The 24,326-nt window shown below is 36.7% G+C and overlaps 1 protein-coding gene and 1 pseudogene across 4 annotated transcripts in view; both read right to left on the reverse strand.

Annotated features, from left to right (window-relative positions):
* Positions 1-24,326, reverse strand: part of PRKD1 (protein kinase D1) — a 332,060-nt gene that overhangs the window by 262,571 nt on the left and 45,163 nt on the right. The window lies entirely within an intron of this gene.
* On the reverse strand, positions 10,002-12,401 carry LOC122468978 (annotated as a pseudogene).

A 24,326-nucleotide genomic window follows, 5' to 3' on the forward strand; every position in this document is an offset into this window, starting at 1 on the left:
ATAACACACATATATGGCTAATTAATTTACAACCAAGGAGGTAAGAGTAAAGAATTTGGATTTTGTTTTGAAGCTTACATACCCAATGCCTAGTGAAGCCTGGCTTGTGGTAGATACTCTACTCCAGCAACCCTCATTTCATCTCCACTTGTCATTGGCTTACCACACCCATAGCCTAACCCCAAAAGTTGTTCTGGTAACTGTTGCATGGTGAAAATCTTGGAAATAAATCTTCTCACAGGGTTTAATCTTTCTGGCTCTCTCAAAACTTCACTCCTATTACACCTTCTCTTCAACCTGATAGAAATTTTACTCTCACAATCTACAAACACCCTCCAGATATCATTCTTCAGTGGAGGCCACAGAAAATAAAGAAAACAAATAAATATAAACTTAGAACTTTGAATGTGCAATAAGATAAACAGAGTATAACAAAAGAGAGCTATGGGGAGGCCTAGTTTATATAGCATGGTTAGGGGAAAACTCCATTAGGAGTGACATTTAAGATAAAACATGAGGAAGGAGAAGGAGCCAGCTTTGGCAACAAGAGAGGATAGAGTGTTCAAGTCAGAGGGAACAGCATGTACAAAGGCTTGTAGGTGACAAAGACTTTGGCCTCACCTAGGCTCAGAAAGGTGGCCAGTGTGGCTGGAACACAGTGGTCAAGGGACGGAATAGAAAGAAAGGTTAGACAGGCAGCAGAGGCCACGTCATAAGGCTTTGTGAGCTATGGTAAAGAGTTGGAAACTTAGGCCCATTGTAACTGTACTTCACTGAAATGTTTTAAGTGAAAGGGTAACATGGTCAAATTTGTGTTGTTAAAAGAGGATTCTGACTGTGGTAGACAGAAGTGGCACTAGCAGTGGCACTAGAGGCAGAATAGGTGTGGGGATATATGAAGGAGGTTTCTGACACTCTGTCTAGGATAGCACCTGGCATGTGGGAAATGTCCCAAAAATAAATAACAGAAGTAATGAATAAGTGTGCCAACAACCTTTGAAGCTGCACGTGGCAATCACAAATCAGTCTCAATGATTAGTTTGATAAATTCATGTAGACTATAGAGAATCTGTGTTGGGAGAACATAGTCATGACCCTGAATATCTGGACACTAAAAAACATTCTACAGTTGATTATGCCTTCTGAAATTTGGAGTCAAGCTTTATAGACTTTCTATATTCCAAAATAGCATAGCAGAGCAGGGATCTTATTTATGCAAAAAGGATTAAACCACTCTATGTGAGCTGTTCCTGGAGTTTAATAAGAGTCTTTGTTTGTTTATCTTGTGTCTGGCCGTGTGTGTGTGTGTGTGTGTGTGTGTGTGTGTGTGTAATATATGTGTTTAGAAATGCTGAAGACTGATGGTCAATCAAGAGAAAACCATGCTGAAATTGTTAAGCACTGGGAAGTGAGCCAGTTTGCAATCACTATAGGAACTGCTTGAGCTGAGCTCCTTGTTGCCACTCTGGTAATGAGCATTCCTCAAAGGATGCCACTTTGCATAGTTTAGTCCTCTCTGATGCAAAATATGTCACTTCTGAAATCAGGCTGAATTGTTTTAAAAAGGAGTGTCAATAAAATTAAGCTCAACCTATTCACTGATTACAAGAACAATAAAAATAAATGGTGGCCCTTATGCTGTAAAAAAAAAAAAAAGTCTACCAGAAATATATGGGAATACACTTTGAGAGACTTAGCTCTGAATCTTATCTTCACTGCATTTTTTTTTCATTTGCTTTTCATGGAATCATGAGAGAGGAAATGGGGGGAGGTGGTGGAAAAAACTCATCAATTCATTGGAATTTTTCTTCAGAAGTAATGAAGAAGAGAAAGCTATGTTCCTGGAATAAAGTGGAACTTTTCAAAAATATATGTTATTATAAAAGGCAAATGGACAGATTAGTTAGTATAAATTTAACATTCTCTTGCTTTAGAAATGTCCTCACAGAACAATGAAACTATAGGTACAGTATACCAATTTATTATTTCTAGTTCCTATGGAAACATGCATTCAACTTCCAGAAATCAACATGGACACAAGTGCAAGGCAAATACACTTAGGGGGAAATCATATAATTTATATCTCTAGTAAAATGAGTCCTGAGATAACAGAAATAATTGCCAAGAAGGGCCCACAAGTCACTGTGAAATGTTCTCTGAACCGACTAGACACTAGTCCCATGAGGAGAACAAAAGCAAAAACATAATCCTACACTTTATGGTCCCACAATTGGAATTGCCCAATGTAAACAAACACCACACATAGAAATATGAAGGCTAAGACTAAACTCAAAGAAAGAAAGAAAGAAAAAAGACAGACTGATTTACATATGAATGATGTCTTGTTCATTACATCTCAGTATTTAAAGATGAATCTCCTAAATAAGGTCATATAAATGAGAGCAAATACAGTACTTTTTTTACAAAGCTGTTTAGTTACGCAGAACCTGTGACCTCGAGATAATTAGATAAATGTATAAATAGGTTTAAATCAATCAGTAAATATTTGTTGGGGCTCTATGCTAAGCACCATGCTAAGGTCTGTGAGGGGAAAAAATGAATTTTAATTCATTTGATGAGAATTTATCGTGCATTTCTATTGTGTCATGTACAAAGACAATCATCAGGGAACATCAAATAGGTAAGATGCCACCCTAGCCAAATAGAAATTGTTTGCGATAAAATGTATGGACAACATATACTACTGCATTGGCATTAGAAGATGGAAAATGGGCCCAATGAGCAGGACAGACATGTACTAATAGTTTTCAGGAGAGGTCATGTAGGCTTAGTTGGTAGGAGAAGTTGGTAGGAGAACTGACTTAGGTTTGAATAATGGATGAAGAGAAATGGAAAAGTGAGTGCAACCAGCCAAGGTGATAGAGCAAGAATTCACAAGGTTGGTTTGCGCAATGAAAACACCTGAGGGTTTAACTTTGAGGTGAGGGACAGTGATGGAGAGGTAGGCTGGGGACAGAAAGAGAAACGCTCCTTACTGGAGAAGGCACTTTACTTTGGAGTGAGGCAAATGCTCTGGAAGTAGAGACAGGTGGTAGATGTACAACACTGTAATTGTTACATTATTAGAATTTCACCTCAATAAAAATTTTTAATGTCCATGGTGATGATGAAAATTATTACTATTGTTCATTGAAAAATATTGGAAATATCTAAACATCCAACCACACAGAGACTGGATGTTGGAAATCCATATAATAACACTGGAAAGTCTATCTGATTGAAAAAAAAAAAAACAAAAACGAAGGGCGCCTGGGTGGCTCAGTCAGTTAAGCGGCCGACTTTGGCTCAGGTCATGATCTCACAGTTCGTGAGTTGGAGCCCCATGTCAGGCTCTGTGCTGACAGCTCAGAGCCTGGGGCCTGCTTCGAGTTTTGTGTTTGCCCCTCTCCTGCTCACGCTTTCAATATCTCTCTCTCTCTCTCTCTCTCTCTCTCTCTCTCTCAAAAATGAATAAACATTTAAAAAAACTGAATATTTTCTAACTATAATAGGAGAATATTTAATGACATAGAAATAGATTCATCATGTATTGTGTCACAAAGCAAATCCCAAAATGGTTTACCATGTCAAATCTATAATAAAAAGAGTGGAATGATATACTCTAAGTGATAGATTTATAATTGATTGAATTTTTCCCTTTTCCTTATTTTTCATAGCAAACATCTAAAAACTTATTTTTAAAATAGGATTTATTAGAAATGTGTTTTTGTACAAAATACAGAACTTTATCAGAACAGACTTACTGCAGATATAGAATTTAGCAAGATGATTCATGATCTTTTTCTAGATAGAGCCAGGCATAAAGTAAAAGGATTGCACACAACACGCAGTTTTTAAGTAACAACTTACAATATTTGCTGGGATTAAAATGAGCTTCAGGTGACTAGCTTACTCCGTAAATTCTGTCTCATACTGATATTTCAATATCAATAATATCTCATGATATTTATTCTCAACTCTGCATGAGTGACATGAGAGAAAACTAGCCTATTTCTACAGGTTTTTTTGTTGTTGTTTTTATTGTTTTAGAAAGCCCATCAAATAACAGTGACTTCCATGTAGTCCGTGGTCTTCCTCCCTTTCTTTTGGCTTACAATACTTGTTTTTCTCTGAAGGTGTTGCCACAGAGAGGGTTCTTCCTCTCAAAACGTGAAATTCACCTTCATGGCTCACTTCTTCCTTTCCTCATTCTTAACAACTCCCCTGGAATACAGTTAACTTCCATCATGACAGTCATCAACTCCAGGTTATTTTCATTCCTTCTCCTTATTTTTACCAAGGTGGGGTAAAACTAAAGGCAATCAGATGAAACTCTTACCCTTAGTTCAGATTTCCTCCATATTTCATGCAATCCATCAAACAAACACCCAGATTGTATTTCACAGTAAGATGAGCAGAAGCACACCTCTTCAGCTGCAGCCCCTTTCCTTGTGCATTCATGGGTGCCAAAATCAGAACCTACAGTGTGGGAGCCACACACAGTTGCATCTTGTTTTGAGTTTTTGTTTGCAAACTGTCAGTAAGATCAGAATAAATTGCACGATATGCAGCCCGATATGTATATTCTTGAGCACATCTCAATGTATCCACCAAAAAATATTCATAGCTGCAGGTGTACAAAAAAAAAGGCAGAATTATGGCTTGATTTGCCTTGATAAGCATGGCAATTTTCTGTACACTTTTCATAAAGTGCTAATCAATTTCAGCTCAAAATAGACTGAAACACCCAACAGATTGCTGCCATAGTCCACAAATGTTTGTCATTCGTAGGCTGTGGCAATAATGTGAATTCTGAGGAGGAAAACTTCAACACAACTATACCTTGTAAAAATCCCTTTCACTTGCCTTAATAACCCCTGGAGAAATGCTAAGAATTATTCCGAAATCACATAAGTTTGAATGTTCCATTTCTTTCTTGTTACATCTAAGTATTGCTTGTCACATAGTAATATCTGTTGTAAGTATGGTTATAGATGGATTATATTTAGAACTCAGTGTAACGATGATATTTAAAAACCAGATATCACATCCATATTGTTTAATGCTCTTCTAAAACATAATTATAGATATCACATTCAACTTGGAATTGAATCATCATGGATTTCTGCAATAAATTACTCTTTGTATCTTCATCTGTTAAATATAGAAAAAATTTTTGAAAATGTTTTGTCAATATTCTAGTCCTTCCATTAAGGTTATTTCACAAACATTTAGAGGTGCTAATATTCATATTAATGCACCTTTTTGAGCAGCAGTGATCCTGCCATGTGAATCATTCATCTGCCTGGGATGTTTTGCCAAACACAAGTGCCAAAACTTTGCTGAGCATGGTTACACTCCTGTAAGTGAGTCTCTCTGCTCAAAACTCAGCAGAAACTTTCCCTTTCTTAAGTGTGAGAAACAAACGGTAATGACATTTAGATCTGGGTATGATACGCTTTTGATGTAAAGTAGGAAATTAAATGAGAATAGATAACATTTCAAACTTTCACACCTTCCTCTTTAAAACTATAGAAGTGAAAATATTATAATTTGGGGAGGATAAAAGCTACATGGTTTGGCCTTAGAAAAAAAGAGTACTGGAAATTTGTGACTTAAAGCAACTTCTGTGATCACCATCTGCCAAAAACATTATTATCAAAATCAGAGGCAGTATAGTAGACACAGTCTTTGTGGTCAAAAAGCCTGAGTTCTTAAGTTGACCTGGCCATTAAATATGTGATCTTGAACAAGTGACTTGCCCTATGTCTCAGTTTCCTCATCTATAAAAAGGAGATTATTGGGGTGCCTGGGTGGCTCAGTCGGTTAAGCGTCCGACTTCAGCTCAGGTCATGATCTCACAGTCCATGAGTTCAAGCCCTGCGTCGGGCTCTGAGCTGTCAGCTCCAGCAGCCTGGAGCCTGCTTTGGATTCTGTGTCTTCCTCTCTCTCTGCCCTTCCCCTGCTCATGCTCTGTCTCTCTCTGTCTCAAAAATAAATAAAAACATTAAAAAAATAAAAATAAAAAAATAAAAAAGGGATTATTATAAGTGAGATAATACATGCAAAGTTCTGAGGATTAAATGAGGTAATACATACAATGTTCTTAGCAAAATAGGTTCCAGACAATTCTTAGCAAACATTAGCTGTTATTACCAGCATCATCACCATCATCATCATTGCCTGAAAGAGCACATCTAGACCATCTCTCTGATTGTGACAGTAAGTGCTCTTATCTGCTTTACATGAACTGTCTGCCAGGTGTTTGTTTCTAGGTCTGGGTCCTCGTGAGTCTCATTTATTAACGTATTTTCGAAAAGAGATGATAACATGTTTGGAAATCAAGTCAGTTCTGAAATGGTAAGCCTCTTGGCCCAAATTACCATATACTAATCTTCTTAAAATAAGAGTGAAAAGGGTATATGAAAAATGTGAAACACACTTAGAAAGTGTTCTTGACTCTCCTGGACAAATGGAAAATTGTCATGTTTTCCTTATTCCAGACCTAGTAAAACAGCGGCTGTATTCATTGATAAGCTATTCCCATGATGTCACTCTTCTCACCCATCGGTGTCATCCTGGAATTTAGCTAGACAGTCACCTGCACTGAGCCATTAGATTTTCTGGAGCCACAGAGAATAAAATTCATACATCCTGACCGTGAAAAATTGAATTTGATGTTGCTTCAGGAGAGGAAATTCATTTATTTCTTACCCCCCCCAAAAAACAAAAACACACCATTGAGGGAAAACTTACTAATATACTTAAAATGTAACCACAAAAATACATTTCAAATCTTCTTAAATAATTACTACAGTCAAAAGGAAAACAGCTGACTGCTTGCACTCAAAAAGCCATTTAAAATCTCCATATCAAATACCTTCCTTTTCTTTCTTCCCCCTTGAATATTTCTGTGTGGTAGTTGCTATGGAGCAAATAGATATCCAAAGCAGTCAAAACAGATATATTCAAGTGAATTCAGGTCATTAAAAAATATATATGTATTTTAGACATTGTTCCCCCGAGATCACATACAGTTCTTTGCCAATTTCCCCCTGACATTCTATTAGGTTTTACGTATTTATGTTTTTCTACAAAATGCCAAAACATCAGCACAAACAACTTCACGTGATAAATTATCATCTCATTCGCTTTTCCAAAGACAATTTAAATATAAGTTTTCGAAGAAGGTTGCAAACATTGCTTTACAAGTAAATTCAATGTCGCTTATACTCCTTTTCTCCTACAATTAGAGGTACTTCCTCAAGGACAAGCTTTGAGAACTTCAGCTAGATATAGTTTCAGTTAAATGTCATTGCATATTTTGCAGAGAGCAAAGCAAGATCACAATATGCACAAAAACGCTTTGTGCATAAATATTCAATATGCAGTTGTGAATTAATTTGAGTAAATACCCTTTAACACAAAGGATATTTTAAATACTGGCTTTAAAAAGTGCCTGAACATAACACACAAGATGGCTGTTAGCCATTTTTTTATGAGTAGTGCACACAAGTAGAGGTGTACCCACCCCAGAAATGGGCAAGAAAACCCAACATACAGAGAAAGAAAATGGAGATTCTATTCCTATTAAACTATTCCATTTTGTATTCTTACTTTTATACAATAGATTTTTATTTTATAATTTATAAGTTGTATTACTACAGTATCATTTACTTTCGCCGATGGTGTGGGTGTTCAAAAGAGTTTAAAGACTACACAAAATGGAAAATTCTTCATTCACAGATCAAATTCATGCAGTTATTTTAAATGTTATTAAGATCTATTCTCTAACAATTTGATCAAATGCAGCTGCCACATGTATTAGCATATATTTTCACTGCTTGGTAGTATATATGTAAAAGCTGCATGTATCCTGAATAAGCAGGTTGCTTTGTAAATCTTACACATTTCAGCTTTAAGTTTTAGCTCATGTTTTAATTTTAGTTTCAGCTTTAGTTTAGTTTAGTTTCGGTTTTAGTTCAATGAGGGGAAAAATAAGGACCAATGATGAATATGTGTATGTTAAGCCTTCACAGCTGTGAAGATTTTGCCCTGAGAGATACAATGCAATTATCTTAGGCAAACTTCTGAATTTTTCAAAGCCTCAGTTTTTACACCTATAAAATGGAGAAAATGGCTCACAGATTGATAAAATTGGCAGGTGGAGTAAGAGGCAGGGGAATCCACAAAAGCCCAGAAGGGAGGAAGTATTATCATTATTAAGGTCCAAAAACCATACCTAGAACAGAAAACAAGTATTTTCAATAACGTGGAGACAATGGAATCCTGACATGCTGCTGGTGAGGGATGTAAAACTTGTAGCTGCTATGAAAAAGTTTGGTGGATCCTCAGAACGGTTAACATAGAATCACCACATGACTCAGCAATTCCACTCCTAGGTATATACCCAAAAGAATGGGAAACAGGTACTCAAAGGGATACTTTTACACCCATGTTCATAGCAGTATTATTCACAATAGCCCAAAGGCAGAAACAACCCACGTGTCTGCAGATGAATCTGTAAACAAACTGTAGCATACACATATAACGGGATCCTAGTCAACCATAAAAAAGAGTAAAGTTTTGACATATACTACAACACAGATGAGCCTTTTTATAAAGTTTATTTTTTATTTATTTTGAGAGACAGCAGAGGAGGGGCTGAAAGAGAAGGACAGAGAGAATCCAAAGCAGGCTTGTGCTGCCAGTGCAGAGCCTGATGCGGGGCTCCAGCTCACAACCGTGAGATCACATGAGCCGAAATCAAGAGTTGGATGCTTAACTAACTGAGCCACCCAGGCGCCCCTCAAAGATGAGCCTTTAAAACATTAGGTTAAGTGAAACGAACCAGACCCAAATACTGGATAATTCCACTTATTTGTAATATCTAGAATGGGCAAGTTAAGAGACACAGAAAGACATTAGAAGTTACCAGGGGTTAGAGGGAGGAAGGAATGGAAAGTTACTGTCTAACCGGTAAAGAGTTTCTGTTCGGGAGACTGAAAAAGTTCTGGAATTAGACGGTGGTGTTGATAGCACAACATCACGAATCTACTTAATGCCACTGAACTGTATACATAAAATGAATACAGTGATAAATTTATGTTCTGTATACTTTATCACAATAAAAATTTTTAATAAATAAAGATGAAATTATATTATCATATCCTCTCTAGTATAATTCTTTCTACTCTATTGTCTCCTCCTCCTTACAGTAAAAATTCTTGAAATGGTTGTCTTGGCTCCTAGCCTCCACTTCTCATGTAACTCAGCAACCCGTTTCAACCTGCCCTGAGCCCCACGGCACTCCTAAAATGCCTTCCACCAAGCACACCACCCAGACCTTGCTGCCAAAGCCTTCCCTGATAGGCTCCATTCCCAAAACACCCTGCTCCCTTGGTTTCTTAAAAGGACACTCTGAGCTTTCCTCCTCCCTCTCCGACCCACCCCTGCTCAATTTTGCTTTGTTTGCTGTTTTGTTTTTGTTAGTTTGCCTAGGTTTGGTTGTGAGCTGTTCATCCTCTGTTAATTCTTCATTTTCCCCCACTCAGGCCCTTATTTTTTACTTCTTTTGGTCCCATTTCATGGACCCTCACTAGGCTTATCCATCCCCTTCTAAGTGAAGGGGATCCATCCCCATCTTCAGTGAAGATGGTTGTGTTTTCCCAAGCCCTCTCCTTCCTTTTCTGTCCTTACCATGGGGAGCTGCCCCAAAATAATGTCATCCTTTTCCTTCCCCCACAAACACAGATACACACAAACTCACACTCAATAATCTTAAATCTTAAGTCTTAAAAAAAAAAAAAGCCCAAATCAGCACAGTTTTTATTGCATCTTTAAAATATCACATGGGCACCTGGGTGGCTCAGTTGGTTAAGCAACAGACTTTGGCTCAGGTCATGACCTCACAGTTTGTGAGTTCGAGCCCCACCTCAGGCTCTGTGCTGACAACTCAGAGCCTGGAGCCTGCTTCAGATTCTGTGTCTCCCTCTCTCTGCCCCTCCCCTGCTCACACTCTGTCTCTGTCTCTCTCTCTCTCAAAAAATAAAAAAATAAATATTTTAAAAAGTATCACAAGTAAGTCTGAAAACTCCTGCAACATCTTGCTGGTTTTGTAGCTGGACAACTTAGATCTTATTCATCAGCCTGCTGAACTGTTCCTTTTTCAGAAACATAGATATCATCCCAAATTTTTTCTGATATCCTTGTTTTTAACTGCTGTGGCTTGCTGAATCAAAGCAGCTGAGTTTGATATAAGTTCAATGTCATTTAGTTCAAAGATAAACTCACCTTTCTGGGCTTGAGATACTGAACAAGCAACACCTGGCCTCATCTGAAGCCCACAGAAGTATTTTTCACCCAGGAAATTTCTGAGTTCAACAAGAGAACCATTCTCCTAAATAACAACGATGATGGGGAAGTGAGCATACATCTACCTCATCATGTAACGGAAGCTCTGGACCATGTTCTGTATGTGACCACAGACAATGCAAAGAGCAGCCAATTCTTTTCTATTCTCCCACTATTTGTCAACTCAGAGACTCTTTCTTTCCAAGCAGAATGAGCTCCACATTGATGCAATCAAAGTTCCTTCGCAGGGTTCCTCTGGGGCCGTTCACAATAAAAGTTCATCCCTTCAGAGCAATGTTGGTATTTTCTGGAATGTCCACAGTCTGATTTCTGAGAACGGTCTTCATTCTTGCAATAGATGTGGCACAGAGCAAGTCTAGCTTTTTAATAACTCTGGAATTCACTCACTTCTTTCTATCACTACAACCAATGTCAGTTATTGCCCCCACTATACTGCTACCTTATTGATGGTCCTGCCTCTTGTTCTATTTCAACCTCTTGTCTTCAGTGAATCCAGCATCAAAATGTTAAAGTACACGTACCTTTCTATATAATCTCCTCTATAAAAATCTGGCACGGTTCTTTACCAGAATCATGCTACAAGGTGGCATAGATCTTCATAATAAAGCCTCTCCTTCCCTATGGCATCTCTTAACTCCGCCACCCCAAACTCAATGTTCCAAGCACAGTAAACTACTCTAAGTTACTAAGCCATGTTTTCTGAGCCCTACAGGCAGGCCATCAAACCTGGACTTAGAACAGTGAAAGAGAAACCACGCACTCCAGGACAACAGACATACAGGACTACGCTAGCAAAACTGAAACACAAAATCTTCTGCCCATAGGCCTCTGCATTTACTGTTCCCTCCATTTTCTGCTCCAACCATTTCACCTAATTAACTTAGATTTCTCAGTGAACAAAGCTACTGGTTCTTCCATAAACTGTTCCTTGAAGCCCCAAAACAGAAACCCTGAACTCTCAAAACGTCCTATCTTTTCCCATCACACTCTTAATTTACCCCTTTCATAATCTTTATGGTACTTTATTACAATTTTCTGTTTGTTACTCTCCCCATCCCCCAACTCCACTCCAGTTGACTTCAGATTCCTTGAGGACAAGACTTAAATTATTCATCATCAAATAACTGAACCCAAATCATTCTCCAACACAATACTAAGCAGTAAATAAATATGTAAATAAATCAATGTTTCTGGATTATAAATTACTAGCCATTAAAAAAGCAAAGGAGCTCTGTTAAATACATATTTGAAAAAAGTGATTTCAATACTTTAGTTAGCTTTTAATTATTCCACAAATAACAATTTACAACGTCCAGTGTTTTCCATCAAAAGTAAATAAAACAATTTAGGGACAAGTGACCTGCCACTGAACCTTAACTAGGTTTTCTTATATACCTGCATTTGACCAGTAACATGTATTATATCATAACCTTTTCAGAGGCCTAAGACGAGTCCTACGTATATATTCTGTAGAAATAATTATAGCTAAAAATAAATAAGCTCCAGTCTAAAAATTATACTTTCTCTCCAGTTTCTCTCTTTTTTTATGGTGGTAAAATGCACATAATTTAAAATTTACTGTCTTAACCATTTTTAGCTGTACAGTTTAGAAGAGTTGAGTATATTCATTGGTGTGCAACCAACCTACAAACCTTTTTTACCCTGCAAAACTGAAACTCTGTACCCATTAAACACCTCCCTGTTTCTCCCTTTCCTCAGATCCTGGCAACCACCATTCTACTTTCTGTTCCTATGAATTTGACAACTTTAGATACCTCATATTAAGTGGAATCAGATGGTATTTGTCTTTTTGTGACAGGCTTATTTAAATTTATCATAACGTCCTCATCATTCATCCATGTTGTAGCATGTGCCATAATTTCCTTCCTTTTTTAAGGCTGAATAATATTTCATCTGATATATTATATTATATATGGTTTATCCATCTATCCCATGATAGATGGGTTGCTTACACCTCTGAATATGGTCACCCATTATTTCTAATAACAGAAAATAAATAAATGATATCACAAGCATTAAAAATAAAGAAGTAACAGTTAACAGAAAAAAGAAATATTTTTCTGTGTGTATATTTATTGTTTTTTTCTATAGATATTATTTTTAGATGAAATTTTCTTTGTGACTCACACTTTCACTAACAGACATATGTTTAACACAATCCAAACAACATGTCTGTTCTAAAAATGAATATTCATTTTAATGACAAAGTAGCTCTTTCTGGCTACATTTAGAAAGAACTTACTTTGGTAAAAAACTTGATTCTGATTTCTGGGCATATTTGATTGACATATCATAAAATACTTTATTTCATGCATGAGTATATAAATGACTACTAGCCCTTCAGGGTTACATCTAAGATTTGCCACCTAAATGTGCATAGTCCAGAGACCCTCAAGACTGGGAACAAACATAAGCAAAAATGAATAAACTGAGAACACAATTCACAATTATGAAACTTCTGCAATCTGTCTTTACTCACTGCTCTCAGATGCATCATTGTCAGTATCTGACCCCGTTAGGTGGCTGATAAGAGGATTTTGAAGGCCAGCAGATTTTATTTTTAACCTCTCCATATGGTTGACCTTCTAGTTTCAATGAGAGCATCATCTGCAGAGATGCTCATCAAATGGCAACTTCTACCCTAAAATGTTTTGGGTAATTTTGTCAACTCAAAAATGATGCTCAGTTAAAGAACAATATGTACAGTGCGATGTTTTTGCTTAAAAGTTTGTACATAAACACGTTTTAAAAGATATGCAGGGGTACAGATAAAAATGTCACGAATAATTTACTGACATTGGGATTAAAAATTTTTTTCAAAATGTATGCCATGTTCTGCCTGTACCATACATATATGAATAAAATTTATTAAAAAAAATTTTTTAACGTTTATTTATTTTTGAGACAGAGAGAGACAGAGCATGAACAGGGGAAGGGCAGAGAGAGAGGGAGACACAGAATCCGAAGCAGGCTCCAGGCTCTGAGCCATCAGCCCAGAGCCCGACGCGGGGCTCAAAGGACCGTGAGATCGTGACCTGAGTTGAAGTCAGACGCTTGACCGACTGAGTCACCCAGGCGCCCCAAATAAAATTTAAAAGTAACTTTCGCTGTTAAGATTTTCAATGAGCTAACTCCTTTTTTAATGTGAAACATGCATGACAAATAATATTCCAAATGTAAAACTGGACTGAAACACAGAGAAGTAATAAGACTATGAAAACATACATGTATACACCATTGTATCAATATTTCTATCCTAACATTAGCAATGCCAATGATAACTTAAAAAACACATTACTTATTTCAAAATTAAAATAGACACAAATTATTTTGTTTGAATTTATAGTCTGAAATGTTATACACTCATGAGCCTTAAAGATGAAGATAACAAAGATGATTTTCCATACGTGAAAATTCTCCATATAAGAATAATAACCATTATTCATCCATTTACTCAACAAATATTTAATAGGTGCTAAAATGTTCCAGAGACTGATTCAAAGGTATATCTAACCAAATTAAAAAAAAAAAAAGAAAAAAGAAAAAAAAAAGTCAATCTCAACACATCAGGATTCAAACAGGTGACAAAGACAGATGCTAGCTTATTATTAAACAATGGGAGGAGTTCACTCAGAGTAGAAGAGAAGGAGGCTAGGGTTCAGAATGAAGCAAGCATAGAATTCTTCCCTGAAAAGTCAAAAATGGCACTCCACAAGGCAGATGAGTAAATTAAGCCTGAAGAAAGAGTACAAATCCACCTGGAGTTGAGCCCAGTTTGTGTAAGTCAAGTGACAAATGTCTAGGCGGTGGGAACAAGGAGGGCAAAGGCAAAGAGATGAGTGAAAATTGCCGTAAATGTTTTTCTTAGTAGGCTCTATTCCTCAGCCCTGAGAAAATAAAACATATAGTTTCATTTATCTCTGAGACGAACTGTAGGTGGGCACTATTATTCAAAAAGGGCAAAGCAGTATAATTCTGTTAACATTTATGATCTCCTCCTCATCCGGAGGACCCCGTATGTTTTGGACTAAGCTGGCTCTTCCTTCGTATTCCTTTATAAATTACCATTTACTCAGGATTTAAGAACACCACCATATACCAATATAGCACAAACAGGGGGCTTTGGATATTTACTAAAGGCAGTTTGTAGACATAATAACAACTAAAAACTGCCTCATTTCCTGACAAAACTAGAATAAGAACAGCACTTAGCAGAGTTAAGGGGGAAATTCCCCATTCCCTAAGGATTTAAATCAAAATACATTTTTTTTCTGATACAATGGTTGGAACGAGTTTACAGAATACCTGAGCTATGAGAAAATACTCTCCTAGGTCCACACAAAGCCTCTTTAGGCAACAGCACAGTGTGGTTGGCAGGAACTTGAGCGAAGAATGAGGGAGCGGAGAGGAAGACACTTGCTCCCCACTCTGACACATTCCTGAGCAAGGAGAGCTCACAGTAAGTTCCAGCGGCTGGCATACACTGCTATTCATTAATATTCTGGAAATCAATGGAATTTTAGGGTGTACCTGGTACGTTCAACAGTTCAACTTACTTCTGTGCCTTAGCATTCTTGCAATGTTTAGCAGTAGCTGCCAAAATTAAAAAGGCATGAAACTAAAACATAAAGGATTTCTATTATGTCTAAATGTAGATACATCCAGACCCAGGTAAAACACGAAAAGACTTCAGATAAAAGTCGATTATAACCACTTCTCACTCTCTCTTGTTCTCTCTCTCCCCACCAAAAGGAACAAAATCATAGTTCCAGTAAACCGATGGCAATGTCTTTTACGATAGAAGAATCTCAGGAAGAACCTGTCAGTGTGTTCAAATGAACAATTTTATTTTCAAAAATCATATTTGAGAGAGAGTTCCTGGAAGCATACTGAACTATGCAATGATAAAACTTACTCTGTGCCTAGCACCATCTGCTGACATCCTTCCAGCCAATTCTCTTAATATAATAAACCATACAAGCCAAGAAATGTAATGCAGTCAGCAGAATGTGACCACACCCACTGTACATGTATATTCAATGAGATAGTCTTTAACAGATTCTATAGCTATTTTGCAACAGAACAAAAGATGGACTGAACAACTACATTTGTTAGTCTTCCTCTGTCAGCTACATTTATCACAGTATTAATCATCCTGATTTGTATGTGATGGTAAAGAAAAAACATGAATTGTAGTTGTTCTCCCTCCTCTGATGGTAGGTGCTGTCATTTTAACTGGAATGATTGACATTCGACATCGAGCAGTTTTCTGGAAAGGAACTTGTGCACCTCTCAATGGCACATCTGGTAGCTGCAGATGGTGAGGATTAGCATAATTTTCCCAGCAAAGATGCGCCAAAAGCATAACGCAAATTAAGACTTATGCCTGATGTCAATTGTTTGTTTCTTGCCAATGTTAATATAAAATCTTCTAGAGATGGTTTTAGTGCTTACTCTCAAGTCAAACTCCAGGAAAAGAAAAAAAAAACAACAAAAAACAAAAAAGCAACCCTGACTGCCCTGGGGATAGACATGAATTAACTTTTCTCACAGCCTAATGCCACTATGGCTCTCCTGTCCTCTTGCACAAAGATGGTCAAGACCCCACTAGGGGTGCAACTAGTACATGACTGTGGAGTCAACAAAATGCATGCGCTCAACAGTGCATGAAGATTTGATCTGTATGATAACTGTATGTGTATATGTTTAATGTGTCCATTTTACTGAGGCAGTAGGAGTAATATTTCTTTCAAATAAGCATTAAATAAGCAAGCTGTTCAGTGAAGAGAATACATGAAAAAACTCAGTACTTAATCCATACAAGGAATAGCACTAAGCTCCTGAAAAATACAGGAGTATATAAGGTACAGAGCTTTTTTTTCAAAGACTGCACAAAGAAGAAAAGCATAAGTTATTAATATACAATGTAATATGTCATAAGTGATACGAGTCTCATTGAGGACTTGAGGCGAGGCACCTGGATGGCTTGGTCAGTTAAGCATCCAACTTCGGCTCAGGTCATGATCTCACGGTGCGTGCGTCCAAGCCCCGCATCAGGCTCTGTACTGACAGCTCAGAGCCTGGAGCCTGCTTCAGATTCTGTGTCTCCTTCTCTCTCTGTCCCTCCCCCACTCACACTCTGTCTCTCTCTCTCTCTCTCTCTCTCTCTCTCTCTCAAAAATAAACATTAAAAGCATTTTAATAAAAAAAAGAATAGGACATGAGGCAATCTATAAATGCCATATGAGTCAAACAACATAATCATGCAGGAAGGCCTACAGAAAGATATATCAACTTTTACATGAAATAGGCTAGAAAGGCATCTCATGAAGGGATACTTGAGACCTGAAACACAGGTTATATTTTAGTAACCTATTAGCAATCAAATATATTCAAGAGAAGAAAAAAAAAATCAGACCTAACTGGTTTAATCCAAGGTTAACAGGACAATAAACCACTGCAGTATTTGAGGGAATCTGCAACAGCCAAAGTGACCAAAAGGGTTAACGTTAAGTGAGTAATGAGCATGAAACTCCACACAGCAATGAAACAGGAAAAATGTGGAGGAGTGATAGAAAGACCACCACACAAACCAGAGATTCAGTTCCCAGGTAAGCCATAATTTATTATTATCACAAACCTAAGTTGTTCATAGTTCACCCAGCTCAAAAATTCCCAGAATTTATTGACACATACTCAACCTTGTTTCTAAAGTGGTTAACAAAGAGTTTACCAAAAAAGCGTACAACATGCAAGATGAAATAAGCTAAAAATAACATGGTGAATAAAGCCGGGCAGCACTAGCCCTTTATTATTCCAGCAGCGATAGTGGCCTAAAGCTCTGAAACAGGTATCTTCTGTCCCCTGGATTGCTGCATTCCTAATGTGTTCAAACACCCCATAAGATTTACATGTTTGGGTTATTCTCAGATTAACATTACTAAAATTAGTGGCATTAGACCTCTAGTCCTTGCTACTATTTTCTTAAGCTTATTTTAATTTTAGTGCAATTTAAAAGCATAACTACTGCTAGCCTCATAGGGTTGAAATTGTGATTTTAAAGGCAATTATGTTTAGGATATGAAATAGAAAGACTATTCCCAAACTAAAATTTTCATTAAGATTTGTAGTTGCAATGATCTCTACCAGTGTTTCTTTAGGTAATATACTAACATCTATTAGGATTATGGATACAAAAAATTCCATTTTCATGAAAAAAACTATAAGAAACAATATCATTACTTAATAGTGAAGCACTAGGAGTATTTTTCTAGAAATACTGTTGTTCACATTTTAAACTTTTTTTTCTGAAGTTCTGACCAACGCCATGGACATTACTTTTTAATGTTTATTTATTTATTTTGAAAGAGAGAGAGAAAAGGAGAGAGAGAGAGAGACCACACGAGCAGGGGAGAGGCATAGAGAGAGGGAGAGAGAGAATTGCAAGCAGGCTCCACACTGTCAGCACAGAGCCCCATGTGAGGCCACAACTCATGAATGGTGAGATCATGACATGAGCTGAAATCAAGAGTCAGATGCTTCACCAACTAAGCCCCTCAAGTGTCTGATTTTCAGGGACATTTTAAAAGGGAATAAATGAGGGGTGAATGAGTGGCTCGGTCGGTTGAGTACATGATTCTTGATTTCAGCTCTGGTCATGATCAAGACCTGCATTGGGCTCCATGCTGACTATACAGCCTGCTTGGAATTCTCTACCCATCTCCCCCACTTGCTCTCTCTCTCTCTCTCTAAAAGAAAAAAAAATTAAATATATTAAAGGGAATAAAAAAGTTATGCATTGAAAATGAAGTAACAGTATCATTTGCAGTGTAAGTGTACATCTAAATAGAGAAAGAAGCACCTGAAAAACTACTACATAAGTGGCTATTTTCTTCTTTGCAAAAAAAAAAAAAGAGAGAGAGAGAGAGAGATAAAAGAATACAATGCTTTCTATCTTCATTTTAAATCATTCTTTTCACCATTAGCTAAGTGATCATAAAAAATTACTTCACCCCAATTTTATCATCTGTAAATACGGGCAAGTGTCTCATATATATTGTTATTCAAGGGAAAAAAAGTTTTAGGGAAAATAGACAAGAAGTCAATATATCCAAGTGCTTTTAGTTATTAATAAATTCAATTAAATCAAAGAAAGACTTTCAAAATGCAAAGAGGTAGTATTTAAAAGCTATAAACTGCCAAAGACAATCCCATCCTTTACAAATGCTTTTGAGCATTAAAAAAATAATGCAGTCAGGGATGCTATAAAATGAGTTCTTAGCCAACTAGTCTAAAAGTACCTCAGAGGTCCTTTCCTTAATCCAACAAGAATTTACAGAGCATATATGTATGTGTGTGTGCACGCACACATGGGCACATGCATATCCTAGGCTACAAAAATACAGAAGGAAACAGAAAAGTGTCCTTGTGTAACATGGAGTCCAACAGAGGAGCAGCAGTTAGAGAAACACACAAATAAATGTGAAATTACACTGTGGTAAGATAATAATATCTTAAGTACTACTAAAGAAAAAAAGAAGGACAAATTCAAAGGTCTATGCTACTCTAGCATAAAATAAAAACTTCTTGCATTGGAGCTAAAATAATATAGTCATACCCCCCAAATTATGAGAGGCACAGAAGTATACCCTAGGCCGCAACCTGAGAATACTGGTGATAATAGCTGGCAATACTCCAGTCATTGGAGAATTCTGATCTGAAGAAGCTCACAGATATACTTCAACCCTGTCCATTCTCCTTGACTCCAAAAGAGAAACTTTTGGGCAAATGTTAGCCCTGAGGAACATAGGAAATCACTTAAATTGAAAATATTTCCTTGGCAATTCTCTAACAAGGCTCTCAAATGATTTGTGTCATTTTCTTTATGCATATGAACTTCTTAAATGATTTAAGTAGTAGTATTGATACTACTACAGTAGTCTTTTAATACTTTTGCCAATATTTTATCAAATACAGTTCTCGCTAGACACCATTTTGCTCTAAGATAAAGCCAAGAACTGCTAGTTTCTGACATGCTCAGATATTTCAAATGTTTCATTTTTTGCTCACTGTTGAAAATTTTTATTAATTATCCCAAACTGTGATAAGTAAAAGAATAAATCTCTGGATGGCATCTTTTAAAACTGAAACCCCACCAAAGAAAAATCTCTCTAAATTCAATTCTTGTTCATACTTCACTAATTGAACAAGAGAGCTAAGCCCCCTAATTCTCAGTTCTTCATTTATAAAGCAAATATACTGGAAGGAATAACAAATGCGGCCCAGTACCGGACATATTAAATGCTATCCCAAAATAAATATACACCTTGTTTCTGTGTTGTGTGTAGGTGGGGGTAGATGATTGATAGATGCATAAATAGATGAATAGATACATAGATGGGCAGATAGATGATAGAGAGATAGAAAGAGACAGACAGACAGATAGGCAGGATGGTACATAGATGAACAGACACATAGATAGATGACAGATATGCAGATATAGAGAAACAGACAGAAAGATAATAGATGGATGGATAGATGGATGGATGGATAGACAGACAGGTGAGAAAACTCCTGACAACATAAAGAATGAAGGTAAGTTAGGCAATAACCTTAGAAAATTCAGATACTCTTAAAGGACTATCACAGGACTAAAAGCAATCCCTTGACCTGCCTTTTTTCAGTAAAATGGCTAAAGAAAAAATATCCCAAGTATCTTCAAAGTAACGAAATCCTATAACGCAATAACTCTTCCAAGAGAAGACACTGCCTAACTAGCATACGAATAGATGAAAATGAAAACATGGAAACCATTATACAAAAAAAGCCTGATTGTTGTTTGACAGTCCAAACTCTGATAAAGAAAGATATGTAACTTTTGATAAAACTAATCCACTGATGGGGCGCCTGGGTGGCGCAGTCAGTTAAGCGTCCGACTTCAGCCAGGTCACGATCTCGCGGTCCGTGAGTTCGAGCCCCGCGTCAGGCTCTGGGCTGATGGCTCAGAGCCTGGAGCCTGTTTCCGATTCTGTGTCTCCCTCTCTCTCTGCCCCTCCCCCGTTCATGCTCTGTCTCTCTCTGTCCCAAAAATAAATAAATGTTGAAAAAAAATTTTTTTAAATAAAAAATAAAAAAACTAATCCACTGTTGTGAAATTAGATGCTTCATATGACTGAAAATTATATCTACCACCATGGTCACAGTTTCTTCTGGTAAGTTTTATCTGCATTTCGTATAAAATATACCTGATATTAAATAGCAACAAAGAATCTCTACCAAAAACATTAACCAACTATTTAACAAATGCCTGCTTTATCCAGGCACTGTTCTAGACACTCAAGACTTATGAAGGAAGAAATGCATCAACACACAACATCTCTTATCACCGGATGGATGCTAGCAGGATGCCCAAAAGACAACTATGTAATAAGCTACAAAGATAAATGAATGAGCAGGAAAAAAATTATTTAAAGGAACATAGATATCATTGGTGTGGGAGACCTATAGACTTCTCAGAGACTCAAGGTATGACAACAGCAGCCTACTTAGAGCAACAATCAGAAATAGAGTGGCATTTTATCATATAAAGCAGAGCCACCATGGATGGCAAAACCTTCTGTCCAATTCAGTAGTGCAAACCAAAAACCACAAGTGAAATATTTAGATACCAGTTTTCCTCTCTCTCTCTCTCTCTCTCTCTCTCTCTCTCTCTCTCTTCTGGACACATGCATAGGCTATTTACTACTACAGTCCATAATCAAAAGTCATGATGGGCCACCTGGATGGCTCAGTTGGTTGAGCATTCAGCTCCTGAATTCAGCTCAGGTCATGATATCATATTTCATGGGATCGTGTCCTATGTCTGTCTGTCTGTCTGTCTGTCTCTCTCTCTCTCTCTCTCTCTCAGAATAAACAAACTTTAAAAAAAAGTCATGATGCCTCTCCTTTCTCCATCTTCATATACACAAATAAATCACTCCTCTTGAAGATCTACTCCAGTGCTTACTTCTTCTGTAAAGATCCCTCTAACTGAATAGAATCTTGCCCTCTTTTGTCTCTCCAAGGCACGATCTCTCACAATCTGCTTTGACTACTGAATAGTATATTTTTAGTTTTTATGATCTCCTTTTCAGATAAAAAAAAATAGCTCTATTTTAACCCTTACAAAAAATATACATTGGCTGAAAAATATCTAGAGAGATATTCATGGAATTAAATTCCATAAACAGAGTTTACATCTAGGTACTATTTATAGATACATATATCAACATACCAAAATAATCTAAATTTATTTTTGATAAAAACTTCTAAAGGATTTCTCTATTCATCTCTTAAAATTCCTAAAAAAAAATTGTCAAAATTTTTAAGGCCCACTGATGGTGACAAATAAGTCACTTAATTAATTGTCTTGATATTAATCATAAGGACTTCAATTTGGCATAAGTTAAGAATTACTTCATTTCACCAAACTTCCTGTCCTCTTCATATATGGGGGATGTTACATCACACACTTCTTACAGGTCACACTTCTCCAGGTATTTTTTCTACACACAGCTCTTCAGCACCTTACTTTCTTTCATTTCAACATATAACCTTTAATAATCTTTCTTTCATTTAAAAACACACCAATAGATTGACTGTAATACTTGATAAGTGCACAGGAGATACTAAATAATTGGTAATTGAATTTTCTCTTTTCAGTTAAAGGACTCAAATTCCCCCAAACACCTCAGCCAAACTATTAAGGAAGTTTCTCTTTGTGTCAAGGACAAACTTCTTTGCCTTTTTCTACTAAGTGTAGAATCATTTCTGGCCATCGATACAAAAAAAAAAAAAAAAGAGGAGTATTAGGCATTCTCTCTTTCAAGAGTTTGTTTTTCAGTTTCCATGCTGACAGAACTCATAATACAAGTCTTACACAAATTACCCTCCTTTGCGGTGCCAAGAATGACTTAATGCAAAAAGGTCTATTCCATATATGCCTTGACCTCCTATCATACTAATTCATGGAAAATAGGTAGAGTCTCAAGGCTGAATCTTCTCAGGTGTGCACTCGCTTTCGTGTGCTGAACAATGGTACTTTAGAAGGGAATTCATTAGACTGAGATCATATCAAATGTTACACAGTGCCCAGCTGGAATTCTAAAATGGATTATTATTAGAATTGATAATAATAAATATGAATGGCCATTCATTGGAAGGAAAGTCACTAAAATTCTAGGTGGCTTCATTCATTGCTTACAAATAAGAATCTGTCAACATTTCCATCAAATACATCTATTTCTAGAATGTTACAGCCACAAAAGTTATTTTGGAATAGAAGCACCATTAAAAATGTCCATAAAAGACTATTTCTTCATAAAGTTAAAAATAAATTCCATTCAGCTCTATGAATCTGAAATACTTAGAATACCATGTGTATTTCAATAACATGTTTATTTGCTTCTGAAATGGCTAATGATAAACCTTAAAATATATATTCAAACTTTTTAAAATGAATCAATGAGATAAAACTAAGCTATATTCTGAGAGATCAGTACATTGCATTTTCTAGTAGAAATAGTAGAAAATAAAGTTTCATAACAGAAAAATGTAAAAGATCAGATTTTAATACATTTAACAGAGTAATTTTATTACTGGCAAAACCAAATATTCCTGTTTCAACTTATACTTTATTGAGGGTGTTAATGACCAAACTTATTCTGTTTTAAACTGGAATTTCTTTCTTTTTAAAATAACTATTTTTTAGTTTTAGTTTTGTTTTTCAAATCTTATTAATGTCATTCTTTTTGTCTTTGCCCATGTATCTGGTACCAAAGCTTTCCCTCTCTCTCTCTCTCTCATTTTTATTTGTTAAATATAACTTTGTTCTCAAAGTTACAAAAAAAAGTCAATAATTTCAGTTACAAAAGTATATTATGTTCATATGTTATAATAAACATATGAAATGAAAAAATTATACACTCTTTCAACTTCAAAACTGAAGGATGAGAAATTATGCCTTGTTGACATAATTTTCTTTAGCATGTGGCTCTTAGGCTCTTACACAGTACTGCTGGGTTCATGAAGATCAGTTTTGGCACAGGAAAGAATATACAGACACCTGGGTTCTAATTCTAGTTTGAGTTCTCATCATAATTCTGAATTTTAGTTCTGCTTCTAGGTCTCATTATATACTATAACACATTAAAATTTCCTTGATAATCCCTGAAAACAACCCATGAAGCTATCTTCACTCTCAGAACCCATTTTCTGGGCAGTTAGTGAGTTAATGAGTACTCTGTGTGTCCAATCTCCGAGACAGAGATTTAAAAGATAAACAAAAACTTGCTTATATTTGACCTCACAAAGCCTGGAATCTAGCAGAGAAGAGAAACATTATGCAAATAGATACATGAATATTCATATAAAGTCATGCCACCTGCTACAAAGGAAACATTTAGTGAAAAATGGGAGTGTATAACCAAGAAAGGATTGTCTGAGGAAGCAACATTAAAGCTGAGACACTCAGGATGGGCAAGGGTGAGACAAGAGAAGAGGAAGGGAGGGAGAGGAAAAGTGGTCCAGTCAGAAGCAATGAGAAATACTAACTCAGGGAGATAGGAGGAGCTCGGGGTCTTTAAGGAAGTGAAAGGTAACTGTCAAAGTCAGAGATGGGGAAAGGGGCAAGCTGAGTCTCCCGGGTAGATCTGTCAGACCCTGCAGGACCTTCTTTACAGATTTTTGTTCATGCCATACATTGCAGACTTCACCCTACACTCAAGAAGAAGCATATCATCTTCAACGGGAAGCTAGAAGCCAAAGGATTTATGGTGATGTGGTCTGTACCTCCTGGGATACACAGCAGGACAGAGTAAGGCAAACAACGAACCGAGACCTGTGGAAAATAATCTACAGAAGTCACCGAAGAAGCGGTCTACACAGGGGTGTGA

This window comes from Prionailurus bengalensis, chromosome B3 (genome assembly GCF_016509475.1).
Source record: "Prionailurus bengalensis isolate Pbe53 chromosome B3, Fcat_Pben_1.1_paternal_pri, whole genome shotgun sequence".
NCBI lineage: Eukaryota > Metazoa > Chordata > Mammalia > Carnivora > Felidae > Prionailurus > Prionailurus bengalensis.